Source organism: Mustela nigripes, chromosome 16 (assembly GCF_022355385.1).
Source record: "Mustela nigripes isolate SB6536 chromosome 16, MUSNIG.SB6536, whole genome shotgun sequence".
Classification (NCBI taxonomy): domain Eukaryota; kingdom Metazoa; phylum Chordata; class Mammalia; order Carnivora; family Mustelidae; genus Mustela; species Mustela nigripes.
This window is the reverse complement of record NC_081572.1, coordinates 12,270,601-12,284,006: the sequence shown is the minus strand read 5'-3', so window position 1 is coordinate 12,284,006 and position 13,406 is coordinate 12,270,601. Positions and strand designations below refer to the sequence as shown.

At 42.3% G+C, this 13,406-nt stretch overlaps 1 protein-coding gene across 5 annotated transcripts in view; it reads left to right on the top strand.

Annotated features, from left to right (window-relative positions):
* Positions 1–9,618: 9,618 nt before the first annotated feature.
* Positions 9,619–13,406, top strand: part of CEP112 (centrosomal protein 112) — a 461,470-nt gene continuing 457,682 nt past the window's right edge. For all 5 annotated transcript variants that reach the window (XR_009400487.1, XM_059380609.1, XM_059380606.1 and 2 more), the window contains exon 1: positions 9,619–9,718. The gene's annotated coding sequence lies outside the window, so the exon portion shown is untranslated. The remainder of the gene's footprint in view (positions 9,719–13,406) is intronic.

Genomic DNA, 13,406 nt, shown 5'->3' with positions numbered 1-13,406 from the left:
GCCCTATTTGGGGATTTTGCTGAGCAAAAGAGCCTTCTGCTCTGGACTTCCTCTCTTAGCACAAAACTTTACACCCACTGTTTCCTTTTACTTCTTACATACTATTTTTTAAATGAACCTCCCAGGGTACCTGGGTGGCTCATTCGGTGTCTGACTCTTCATTTTGGCTCAGGTCATGATCTCAGGGGTCGTGAGATAGAGACCTGCTCCACACTCGGCACAAGTCTCTTTCTCTCTCTTCCTCTGTTCCTCCCCTCCTCCTAATATCTCTCTCTAAAAATAAATAAATAAGTAAAATCCTTAAAATAAAAAATAAAAAAATAAAAGAGACCCTCCCCCCCATCCCGTGTAACAGGACTAAGAATGAAAAGACAGCAGTAAAAATTTTAGAGCATCTCCTTTTGCTCCAGACGTGATAGCAAGGTTTGATCCAGAAAAGGAGAGAACATGTTTTTCTATTATCCTCCTTTTTGTTACAAATGTTTTCCTGATTAATTTTATTATTTCAAAATTTTAAAAATACATAGGAAAAAATTTTAAATTGCTCACTGTCCCTCAGCTCACTTGAACGGGACTATGGAGCCATGAATGTCAGTGATTTTCTTTATTTGGTGAGTGGTTATTGGGGGACTTTCTAATGCCGACCTGAGCTTCAAGGCCTTTTGCTCTATCTCTGAGGGCCTCTTTTTAATAAAGACTCACAATTAAGCTTTCCTGTTCTTTCACGAGGCCATTACCTACTTGGATCAACTGAGACATAATCCAGAATTTTTGAAGTTCTATAGTCTAGTTTATACCCAATGAACAAACATACCCAATGAGGGATTATTTACTTAAGTATTACCACCCATCTCAAGGGTATAACCAGTAGGATATGGGACAATCAGAATGGATGGCTGTCTTGGAGTGGGGGCTGGGGTGGGGTGTTGGGGCTGAAAGCCTCCCGATGTATGAGGTGTTACCCTTCAGTTAGACTGGTGAAAGTAAGGCACAAGGTCTTATGGGAAGAGCTGTTGGCCTCGTGGTTGGTACTCAGAGATTTGGGGCAACAGCTATCTATCAACTGGTGTAAAAGGTTTTCAATATTTTCACACCGTGTATGTCCTACTATGCCTCCTTTCAGGAAAGATTTGGAACATCTTGATGTTGAAAGGACGTAAACAACATAAAAAGAAAAAAACCCACATGCAACAAAGAAAACAGAACAAGAACATATATTGTATATTTAAAATTATTATACCTTTTATTTTTTAATGCTTTATTATTTCTTTAGAGTAGTTGTAGGTTTACAACAAAACTGAGAAGAAAGTGCAGAGGTTTCGCACACACTGCCCATCCTCACACACGCAGAGCCTAGCTGTTATCTGCATCACTTACCGAAGTGGTACATTTTTAGCCAAAGTGAAACCTACACTGACATATCACCCCAAGTTTACCTTGGTCTATTTCTGGGCTCCCTGTTCTGTTCCATTGATCTATTTGTCTATTATTTTGCCAATACCACACTCTCTTGATAACTGGACCTTCATGTCTGTTGTTTGGTAAGATCAGGTGTTCATAGTGCCAGTTTCCTGAGCCCAGAACTCCTATGTTCAACCTACAGCATCTCTTTACCTCCTATGCCCTTAACCTGCTCCACAAAGAAGCTCCTAGAACATTGTAGGTTTGTTGAGGATGGCGTTTTGCACCATTTTTTTTTTCCAATGGAAGGCATTTCAGGCTTCTGGATAGGCTTGGGTCCCTGAAAAATTAATCAGAGTAGACTTTAAAGCTTAAGCCATAGTCCCGAGTCTTCTAATTTAATGATATTTTTATAGAAAGAAAAATCTGCTACTTTGGCAATTTGGATTAGAAGGCCCAGTCAGTAGAAACTGCCCAGTTCAGCCCTCCATTTCATGATTATGTGGTCCATTTAGCGACACAGGTAGATTGTCTTTCCCAAATGCTTTTCTTCTTAAAAGCTTTGGTCATCAGGTCACCCAGCATTAAAATTCAGCTATCCCCTCCCTAGTAGGTGTGCAGTGCTGACAGAGCAGGAAGTGCCTCCTTCCGCCTCCCACAGGGTCAGACAGAGAAAGAGTGAAACTATGGTTAAGGAGCCGGTTATCATCCTATATTTTAGCATCATTGAATTCATCTTCCCATGTTATGTGATAGAAATTAACTAGCAACAGCAGACCCCACCAACACTATAAGCTACATATGGCCAAGGAGGACTTCTCTCAAGACAAGGAGGTCCCCAACTGTGCCTCCTAACGCCCAGCTTTCTTCTCTTGGATGATGGCTGGTTAGATTTCTCCATGCAAAGGTGTCCATGTTTTAGCTTTTCTCTCACACTGTCCTATGTATTTGTCAGGGGTTTAGAGTATCAAAAATGACTTCTCTCATTTCTAAGGCATTGACCAGTCTTTCAATATACAGGGTCTCATTTCTGAGGCCCCAAACTCAGTGACAAATATTCATCAGCGAAATTTCTCATGTACCCTGAGGATCATTCCCTACCTTAATCCCTAAGTGAAAGATGGAAAAGATACAAGAAACAGAAAAAGAAAAGAAAATCACCTGGGATGTGTGCAAGTGTGTGTGTGAGTGTGCGACATATGAGTCGACATGAACGTGTGTGTGTGTGTGTGTGTGTGTAACTATGCAATGTATGCTTGTGCACAAATGTGTGGGCGTGTGAGAGAAATAGTTCTTTGTGGGCAAATGCTGCCTCCCAGTGGCATCTCTTACTTTCAAAAGTGTTTGCGAGAACAGTTGGCAATGAATGAAAGAAGATAACCAAGTCTCCTAGGGTCAAGCATCAGGCAACTTTCCGTGTATCTCACCTTTGTTATTTTTATTTTCCCAGTTATACCATTGGGAAGGTAAAGAAACTCAAGCTCGGGGAGGTTATGTCACTTCGTTTATCAGAGTCACAAAGCTAGTGACAGTTACCCAAACTTCAGAACTACGTCTTTCCTACCACTCTCACGCTGCTAATTTAGCGATTAATTTTCCTGGTGGTTTGTCAAAATGATGGCAATCTAAAGTTAGAATTTCACAGCTTTGGGAGAAGTGCTGGAACATTCGTGGAGAGATTTCCTGGCAGGTGGTTGCCAGCGTGTAAGCACGCTGGCTGGGGAATATGCGTATTTCTGAAGGGGAGAGGAGCCGGTGTCTCTCTGTTGATAGCTCCCTTATGGCTCGTCCAAGAGGGCAGGATAGAGCAAGCCACAGGGACAGGGATCAAACGCCAGATGCAGCTTACTTCTGGCGTAAGGATGGAATCCAGCATCACTGTAATAAAGGTGGTAACTCTTTTTCTTCTTTTTTTCTTAGTAGTGAAGAAAAGAAAATAATGCCTCGCAATTCTGTTCCTGCTCTCTTTACACTGCATCTATCTTTTGTCTTACGATTTCTATTTTATGACCTGAAAATAGGAAGTTCTGAATCATTTCCTATCCAATTTAAGGAATTTGCTGGCTGTAGGATTATTGTGATATCGACCTCTAATGTGTTTACATAATAATAATCATTCTTGGTATTTGTAAATTGCTTTCCATTTAGATAGCTGAGATTCATTCATTTATTTCACTCTAATAATACAGAGTATCTTGATAATGCAAAATGGTGAATCAACTGAAACTTGAGTAGTTAGATTCTCAGCTCATGCTAAGTACTGTGTGCAGAGGCATTATTGGTTTTGAAACGATAAATCAAAATATGGAAGTTACGGACCTCATGTCAAATTCTAGAAAAATGGGCAAAGGGCTAAAGGGGTCCTTTGCAAATGAATAAAAAGAAAAAAAAACTAATAGAGATTTTAAAAATATTTCAATTTTTCTAAGAGTGGAAAAGGCAAATTAAAGAGGACTGTTTTTAATATACAGTTAGCACAGATTAGAAAAATTGTTAATGTGAGATAGCCTCTCTCAGGGACCATTGGGTGGGACTGGAAATTTGCAAAACACTCCTAGAAAGAAATTTGACAATACTGATCAAAAGCCTTAATTTTTTATGCTCATTGGAATATCTTTTATGGAGATAGCTGAAACTTCAACCAAGGTGCATATATTTAAAGATATTTATTGTAACATTATTTATAAGAGTAAAAAATTGCTAATAACTTACATGTCCAATCATGGAAGAAAAATTAAGCAAATTTTGTTGGATCCAAATGATGGAGCAATAAGTAGACAGTAGAGCAATTACACATGCACACACACACACACATACAATTTGAGGAAATATATGCAATTATTAATAGTGGTTATTCTTTAATGGTAGAATTATACATAATTTTTATTTTCTTCTTGAAACCTTTCAGTGTCTTCCAATTTCCGTATAATAGCACTAAAATTTTGTAATCTGATTTAAAAAACAATTCAAAAATCTCCATCTAGAAAAAACATTTCATTTCTCTTTATAGGTAACTTTTGATTTATTATTATCATTTTTAAAATATTTTATTTATTTATTTGAGAGACAGAGAAAAAGAGAATGAGCAGGGGGAGAGGCAGAGGCAGAAGGAGAAGCAGTCTCCCGACTGAGCAAGGAGCCAGATGCAGGACTCAATCCCAGGACCCTGGGATCCTGACTTGAGCCAAAGGCAGATGCTTAACGGACTGAGCCACTCAGGCGCCCCTATTATTCTTGCTAGTAAGTGGGGATAACTGCCTGATAGTCCACTGAAGTGATCCAAAGTCACTAACATTTGTTCTTAGGTATTGTACTTTCTCTTTTATATGTTTATTATTCACAGTCTTTCCAAATAGTGGACAAATTCACATTGAAGCTCTTGAAGCCCTGACTCAAAAAAATTTTAGAGGAAAAATAGAGTAAATTTCAAAATTTTGGGTCTGAGTCCATTTTCCCAAAAGAGTGCTATTTTTGGAGAGATTTGAGGCTATTTAGAAAGCAAAGCAGAACTTAAAATATGTTTAATCACTTCACCTAGAGAATCACTGGCCACATTTGATTTGTATTCTTACATGTTTTCCTTTCTTTGTGTGTCTGGCACGTATGTAAAATAGAATCATCATATTTTGTAATGCACTTTTAGTATTTATTAGTGCAGACTTCTACTTTCGATATGACTCTTTAAGGCAATTAAGGTATCACAAGAATGCCTTTAGGAAATTGTAAGTTGCGTTTTTTTTTTTTTAATTTAAAGATTTTATTTATTTATTTGACAGATCACAAGTAGGCAGAGAGGCAGACAGAGAGAGAGGAGGAAGCAGGCTCCCTGCTGAGCAGAGAGCCCGATGCGGGGCTAGATCCTAGGGTCCTGGGATCATGACCTGAGCTGAAGGCAGGGGCTTTAACCCACCAAGCCACCCAGGCACCGCTTATGGTCATGTTTTTACTATCATGTTCATATTCTATTATCGACTGTGTTACCCTTGGTTTTTTAAAAATTGAGGTTAAATATTACTAGTTTTTGAAACAAACTTCTTTCATTTAAGTCACTTGTAGCTGATAGAAAATAATAGGTATTTTTGGAAACAATATTTTCAATGATAATGTTTCAATTTCAATCCGGTTTCTAACGCTGGAGCTAAAACAAGGTTGGGTATATATTTTCTTATCCTGACTTTATAATGACTATATAGTGTTTGCTTTATCTCCCCTCTATTCCCATAACATACTTTTTATATACCTTTCAAGCCAGGTGATGTAATCTGATTCCAAATATGGTTATTTGGTGTTTGTCTTATTACCTCCTACTATACGTTAAACTTTTGGAGGGTGGAAACTCATCTTTGTTTTCAAACTCCTGAAGCTTTGTTGAAGCTGGAACCATTTGTGAAGTCCCCTTCTCTGAGAAAGGAATCCTGATCCTTGTCCTTCAGCACAAAGGTGAGCTACTAAAATGTCACGTTAATACAGCGGGATGCCCCATTTCCTGACCACACCTGATCTGATTAAGTGTTCTTCCTTGATTCAAATTAGACCAATCAAGTGCACTCTCCCAGGAAGAAGTTTGGATTCAGAACAGTTAGTCTTCCGGGGCCTCTTGAATGAAAGCTTTGTAAACTAGGAAGTTAAGGGTGGCCATGTTCCACCACAGGTGCAGAGAAAGGCTCAAAAGACCCGTCTGCCTTCATTCTTTGACTGATAAACATTTACAGATTGTCTGTAAGTGGCAGGTATTCTGCAAGGTGCTGGGTCTCCAATGATAAACACAGCATATATGGTTCCTCTCCTTGTGGATCCTACAAACATTTGAGAAAGATTGCTAGTTTAGTGAATAATTGATTACAAATTTTGATAAATGCAATGAAGAGAAGGAACAGGGGCTTTGAAAGAGAATAATGGGTGCATTAAGAATCGATGAAGGATTGAGTAAGTGACATTTAAGCCGAGGTGAAGAGCAAGGTGTTAGAACATTCCTGGTAGAGGAAACATTCCCTGTAGATACATACTAGATGTTCACTGACACCTAGTAGCATTCAATAAATACATTTTCAGCTGAAAATTATCATGCATTGTAAGAAAACCAGACACAGAAGTCCTATTAGTTGGTTGCCCTAGGTGTTTGGCCTTAAAAGGTTTATGTGAAGCTCTATTTTTCAGGCCACATAAGCTTGGGGCCATATTGCAGCAGTCACAAAAGAGTATTTATCTGTCTTCACCCTTGAGGTCCCTGAGTGAACTCTGATTCTCGCCATTTCTTCCCAAATATTAATGAAGGTTCCTAGGGTGGGTCTCATGCATGCTGTGTATGTTACTAAACTATCATAGGCTTGCATCATTTATTTTTCTCTAAGTGCCCGTAGCTATGAGGATGCTGTTATTCTCACTTCTTGTCTCTGATGCTTGATGAAGGTGTTCCTGGTGCTAATTTTCACTGATGCTGCCTTGAGGTTGCTGGCGCCCACACTAGGGGCAATGTTGTCTGTACTGAGTGTGCTACCTTCAGAAATTACATTCACAAATGCCGGTTATGGCTTCTGTTCTCAATGGTTAAATGGGTAATCAATCCACACCCAGGAGTTCTTAACCTAGATTCTATGGATGGGCTTCAGAAATTCTGGAAACCCTTTGATTTGTATCCATATTGTGGGGCATGGGGGCATTTGATGGTGAAGGAGGAAGGAAGGAAGGTTATACATTTTTAATATTTTCGAAGGATGTTCCTTACCTCTAAAGATTAGGAATGACTCTGTTACAACAACAGGAGGAGAACTGGAAGCCATTCCAAGGCCAGCACTGTGCTTTATGGAGAATAGCCTTTCTCTTCAAATTTTTTTATCGTCATGGAACCAGACCTGCTCACCATCTCTTAGGATGAGTTACTTCCTAGCAGTTCCTTGATTCTCATGTAAAGAGATTCTTTATATTTTCCACCAGACTGCTCACTAAGATGTATATAGGCTTAAATCCCAAGAGAAACGCAGCTTAGTCTCAAACTGGTATCCCAGCTTCATATTTATAACATAAATGACACTAATAACCTCCATGCATATCATAACAATATTTTCGTCTGCATAAATATATATGTATGTACAGTTGACACTTGAACAACATAGGGATTATCCATGTTGAAAAGCCATGTGTAATTTTTAACTCTCCCAAAACCTAACTACTAATAGTCAATTTTGACCAGAAGTCTTACTGATAACACGAATAATTGATTAATACATATTTTGTGTGTTACATGTATCATTTACTGTATCCTCACAATAAAGTAAGGCAGAGATAAGAAAATCATAAGGAAAGAAAAAAAACATTTACAGGACTATACTGTTGTTATTTATGGGAAAAAATTGGTGTATAAGTGGACCCAGGCAGTTCCAACCCATGTTGTTCAAGGGTCAATATACTTTTTTTTTTTTTTAAGATTTTATTTATTTGACAGACAGAGATCACAAGTAGGCAAGAGGCAGGCAGAGAGAGAGAGGAGGAAGCAGACTCCCTGCGGAGCAGAGAGCCCAATGCGGGGCTCAATCCCAGGACCCTGGGATCATGACCCAAGCTGAAGGCAAAGGCTTTAATCCACGGAGCCACCCAGGCACCCCCAATATACTTTTTAAATGAAAAAATTGGCAGTCTCATAGTTCTTAAAAGTGGAAAGGGAGATTTTCTTATCTTCTTACCTTCTTTCACTTATTTAGGGAAAATACTTAAGAAGTCTACTTTCTTAATTTTTTTTAGTAATGACTTTTTACTTTCAATCATATTTTTCCTGCAATTATTTCTGCTCAGATGAACTTGACTTTATTTTTACCTTTGATCTCTTTTTTCACCTTCCTTTTTTTTTGCTCATTTCATTTAGACATCAATTGTCAAAAACTCATTTCACGTTCTCCCTTCAATGTGGTTATATATTTCGAACTTCACTGAGTGGTCAAATTCTTGCAGTTAATTGCTTGCATGGGTTTTGCATCCCTGAATCTCATTGCAAATGATCTGGATGACTGATCATTCTTTAGCCATAAACATGCTTTGGAAATATGCTTTGGAAAACTAATTTCTAAAGCATTTCAGTTTCCTTCCTTTAGCCTTTATAATTTGTCATGGAAACAATGAAGAACTGTTGATGCTTATTTCTGGTAGGATGAGTTTGAAAAAGCACCTTGGAGAGAATACGATTTCCCTCTGGAAGCTTGAAAGTAACGAGTTACAAATGAATGAATCTTCTATTTTCTTTATGGAAAAACTGAAAAGTTGCTTCAAGCTGTGCTTATGTTAGATTTGGCATCACACTGAGTGTATCGCGGATACTGCAGAAGAAATCCTGTTGTGAAATTAGATGAGAAACAGTGGTAAACTGAATTTCACTTAAGTGAGTGTTTTTACAATTTAAATTTTGTTTCTGCCTGGTATTTGGATAAATATACTTCAGAGCTCTTCCAGAAATGTAATAGAAGACCAAAAAATATCACAACATAGCAACGCAGACATGGAGACTGCCGTTGAGGTGCTTGAGACTTCCTGGGAGTAAAACAAATTACATTTTCCCACTGGATCTTGCTATTCTACACAGGACTGGTAAACACAAAACCCTTTATTTTATTTCAGCATCCTCAGAATTTGGGGCCCAGTTTCTTTAGACCTCGGAGAGTTCTGAATGCAAAAAACCAAAAACCAAAACCAAAAACCAAAACAAAACAAAACAAAAAACAAGCTAATGCTCACTTTCCCCCTTTAATCCGACCTCATCATTCACCTTTGGTTCCCACTTCTGAGATACCAGGCAGTACATTCTCACTTCTGTAGACTCAATGACGTCTGTCCACATGGGCACACCCTTCTGTGAACACCCCTCCAGCTATTCTATTTCTTTTTACCCTTTACCTGTTTCTTCTCTACAACACCTAAAATGTTCACAAGAGACTCTCCTCGCTGGATGACCCAGGAGAGCAGTGTGCCGACAGCGATCGTGTTACCTTGGGAACCTCTGCCTACGTACCATCAGGCTGCTCAGCCAGCTTGGAGGCTGCGCGACACCCGGGAACGTCGCCATGGCAACAGCGCCCGGCGCGCTCACCGGGATCTGGAGGGAACGAGTACGGAAGTCCCGCCTCCGAATTGCCGGGAGCGTCGCCATGGCAACGGCGCCGCGCGCAGGTCGCGAGCGGCGGGGTGGGAAGGGGGCGGGGAATGAGGGCGCGGAAGTCCCCGCCCCTGGGCTGCTAGGGCGGCGGCGACCGCCGCGGCCCGCAAGGATTTGAAACCGTTTTTTCTGTGGCGGAGGTGGCGGCGGCGGCGCGGCCGACCGGAACGCTTGCATGTAGGGGCGCCAGGTTCTCGACTTCCCGAATTTCCCCGCCCCGACCCTACACCCGGGTTCTCGAGTGGAATTTTGCGCGGGAGGGCGGCCGCCCCTCCGTGCGGGCCCGTTCGGGGAGGGGCGTCGCCCCGCAGGCCCCGGGCCCGTTCGCAAGGCCTGTGGGGCGCGCGCCCGGCTGGGGGGTGAGGGTGAGGGTGAGGGGGGGTATTGAGGGTGGGGCTGGGGCGTCGGGGCGCGGACCGCTGCGATTCCACTTGGGGGTGAAACCCATTCCCGGAAAGTTCTGGGTAAAGTTTGCTAGATGGATGGAGCTGGTCGGCAGGACGCGGTCCCGAGGTCGGACCGCAAGGTTGGTGCTGGGGAGGAGAAATCTGTGTCCTGCACAGGGCAGGCGAGCGGCCGCGGCCTCGCGGGCTCGCAGCCCCCCGCCCCGCGCCCGCTGGCCGCTGAGACACGGGAAGTTCCTCCGAGGACAGGATGGGCGACCCCGGAGTTAGGGCCGGACGGGTGTGCTGGCTCCCGTATGGGCGACAGTCCCGACGCCCGAGTCCTCGGAATGGCCTGGCCCGGCGCCACGGCGTGCGTGCGGGGGACACCGAGTGTCCCCGAGGTCCGGGGTTCAGGAGAACAGCACCGGTGCAGACGAACAGCTTTTGTTCTGATCCTTGTGTGGCTGTTTTAGCATTTGTCCATTATATTCAGAGATGAGTAAAAATAAGGTACAGAAGGCGAACGGAGTGACAGGGGCCTCTGCGTGGTGGCCAGGCTGCAGTCTGGCGCGCACGACGGCGGGCACACAGTGTCCAGGCCCAGCTGCCACTTTCCGTGAGACTGACTCTAGGGCAGTCACTCCATGCCGCTGAGCCTCGACTTCCTCCCTGGGGAAATGGCCATGAAAGAGGGCCGGTCTCCCAGGGCGATGACTGGGAACCGTTTGTAAAGCGCACAGCATGCTGCTGGCACCGTCGGGGAAGTCCTAGTCCGTGCTCTGGTAACTGTCCAAGCATCACGTGCACCTGTAAAACTTCTGATTTACCGAGGGACGCAGGTCAAGTTTTCTGGAATGACTCACCATGCGTTTAAAATAATGGTTTGAGGAAAACTGATTTTTGCAACTTCCAGGAGTTTGTTTATTGTGTTTGGCCGAGGTGTATTCTTTGGCAGTGTGGCTTCTTTTCTCCCAAGGCCTTTTAATATGGGTGGCTTGCATCTGCTTTGCCGATGCCTGTGGAGGCTAAGCACCTTGAGAAGGTCTTAGCCCATTTAATAGGTGTCCACATGTAAATAGGTTTAAAAAAAGTCAATGCCAGTGAGTTAAATAAAAGACGTGGTCAAATATAGATTATTACCATAAGCAAGAGTGACCCAACTGAGTTCTTTTTTTTGCTTTTAAAGTAATTTATGTGATTGGGTAGGCACATGAGACATACTGAAATACAGTTTTAAGTAGTGATCAACCTTTTTGCCTAGCTGGAACTACGTAGATAATAGTTTGTTTACAAGATGTAATTTGGGTAGCAAGAATTCCTTGAAGGTTTGAAATGATAACTTAATTTTTTCCTTTTTGCATTTCTTAATTTTGTTGGCAAATAAGTAAAGGATAAGGAGATGTAGATTTTTAGCTTTTTCCCAATATCACATTGACCCTTGATTGAGTTTTTAAAAAAAGTGTACTCCACTATTGTGTCATTATAGTGATTGCCTTTCTGCTTTTCAAAATATGTCTTTATTAGTTGGAGATGTCTCTGATGTTTATGTAAATGCCCAAGAGGTCAGATATAATGGATCTGAGAGCTAGGGATTTCAGAATTTTAATCTGAGCTTTGTGCTTAATTTCATGACTTTGAGGCAGTATTTCAGCTGTTGAGTTTTAGTTTTCCCTAATATTAAACACTAACATCTCCTGTGTGTGTCAAAGGATTTATTGTGAATTAGTGATTATTAGAAATCTTTTTGTTTTAGCTTTATCTATGGGTGTTCTCAGGCAAATGTTTGAGCATCTGTGCAGGTTGCACTGTTTCAGTCTGGGAGTACTCCTAGGCTAGAGTGGTGCTTAAAATTGTGAGTTTGGGAGGTTCTATTTGTGTTTTCATCCATTTTAATAGTTACTTTTTAGCTTTATGATCTAATATCCTGCAGTAGTAACATAGCCCTCTGCTACCAAGTACCTTAACAGGTGTAATTATACAGGAATGCCATTAGTTAGTGTAGGAATGCCAGATGACCAACCAAACACCCCCAAGCCAACTAACCAATCAGAACATGCATTTAAATAAAATTTGACTTAACCATGTCTTACATTTGAAAATATGTTTCTTCTACTGTGATGCACCAGGTAGGATGACCAGTTATGGTAAATAAGAATTAAGGCCATGTACTATTTCTATTCTAGAAGATCTATTTGGTACTTGCAACAGAATATTCTAAAAGAATTATTAGTCTCACTTTAAAGTGGGACATTATTCTGTATTGTTAGTATTTATGTACCAGTCAGTTCTTGAGCTTCTAATAAGGTGCCACATAATGTGCCAGGTACCTACCAAGACGTGTACGTCATGGGCCCTGCCTTCCAGGAGCATCTCACAGATGGTGGAAGACATGTAAAAAACGAACAGAGATTTACGAAAAATAATGGCACAGTGAGTGCCGCGCCACACATGTGATCAGTGCACACGGAGAAGGGAACACAGGAGTCTGGGCCGAGTGGGGCAGGATTTTCTCTGAAGCGCCATTTGGGCTGCATTTTCCTGACTGCGGGCAGAGGGAACCCCCTGTGAAGAGGATGTGGAATCATGTCAGGGCTTGGAGTGTTGCAAGAATGGCGCAGAGGTCACGGGCAGGGATGTGGCCCTTGGTGGGTAGAAGAATTAGGCAGAGAGGTGAGAGGTGGGCTCAAATGCAAAGGCACTCGTAGGCCCAACTTTGGGTTTGGGTATATGTTGATGCAGTAGGTCAAGAGAGATTCTTAAATAGAGAGTGATATGCTTAGCTTTGCACTTAGGGAACTTACTCTGGGACCAGTGACTGAAGTAGGGAAACCAGACGGTGGGGAGGTCGGCTGGAGGAGGGCAAGGGAGTGGTGGGAAGGGCTTTCTCGGAGCTGGTGACAGTGAGAAGCGAGACACCAGCAGGTCTGGAGACATTTCTGAGTATTTGTTGCTATATTGGCTTGAGGGGGGTTTAGAGAGTGGGAACAGTGGAGGGGGCGGAGGCCATGGGGATGGAAAGTTTGGACCCACGAGGAGGTAACTGAGAGGTGATGGAAATCCTGGCATTAGAGACGACAGTTAATGCTTCAGACACAGAAGCAAAGGAGGGAAGGAGGTATTCTGTTCTCTTAGAGGTAAGCCGAGAGGTGGAGGGAAGAGGATTCGGGGTGTCACCACTGGATTATTTTTCCCATGAAAGAGGAGGTAAGATTTTTTTAAAATTGAGAGTGAGGGGAGACAAGAGCAGTTTGAGGGGCTTTGAGCAGCTTTTAAGCTGCTTTGTGGAGGAGGAACTAGGGAAAGACACGTGGCGGGCTCGGTAAGGTGGGAAGCTGTCTGACTGCAGGCAGCGCCATCTTTCTCCCCAGCCCCTTCCTGAGGGAATGAAGGCGGGCGGCGCGGGAGCGCGGTCTTGCTGAGGAAAGTGTGCGGATTTCTAACTTAAGGAATTTCTTCAAAACCTATTGACTTTTGGGATT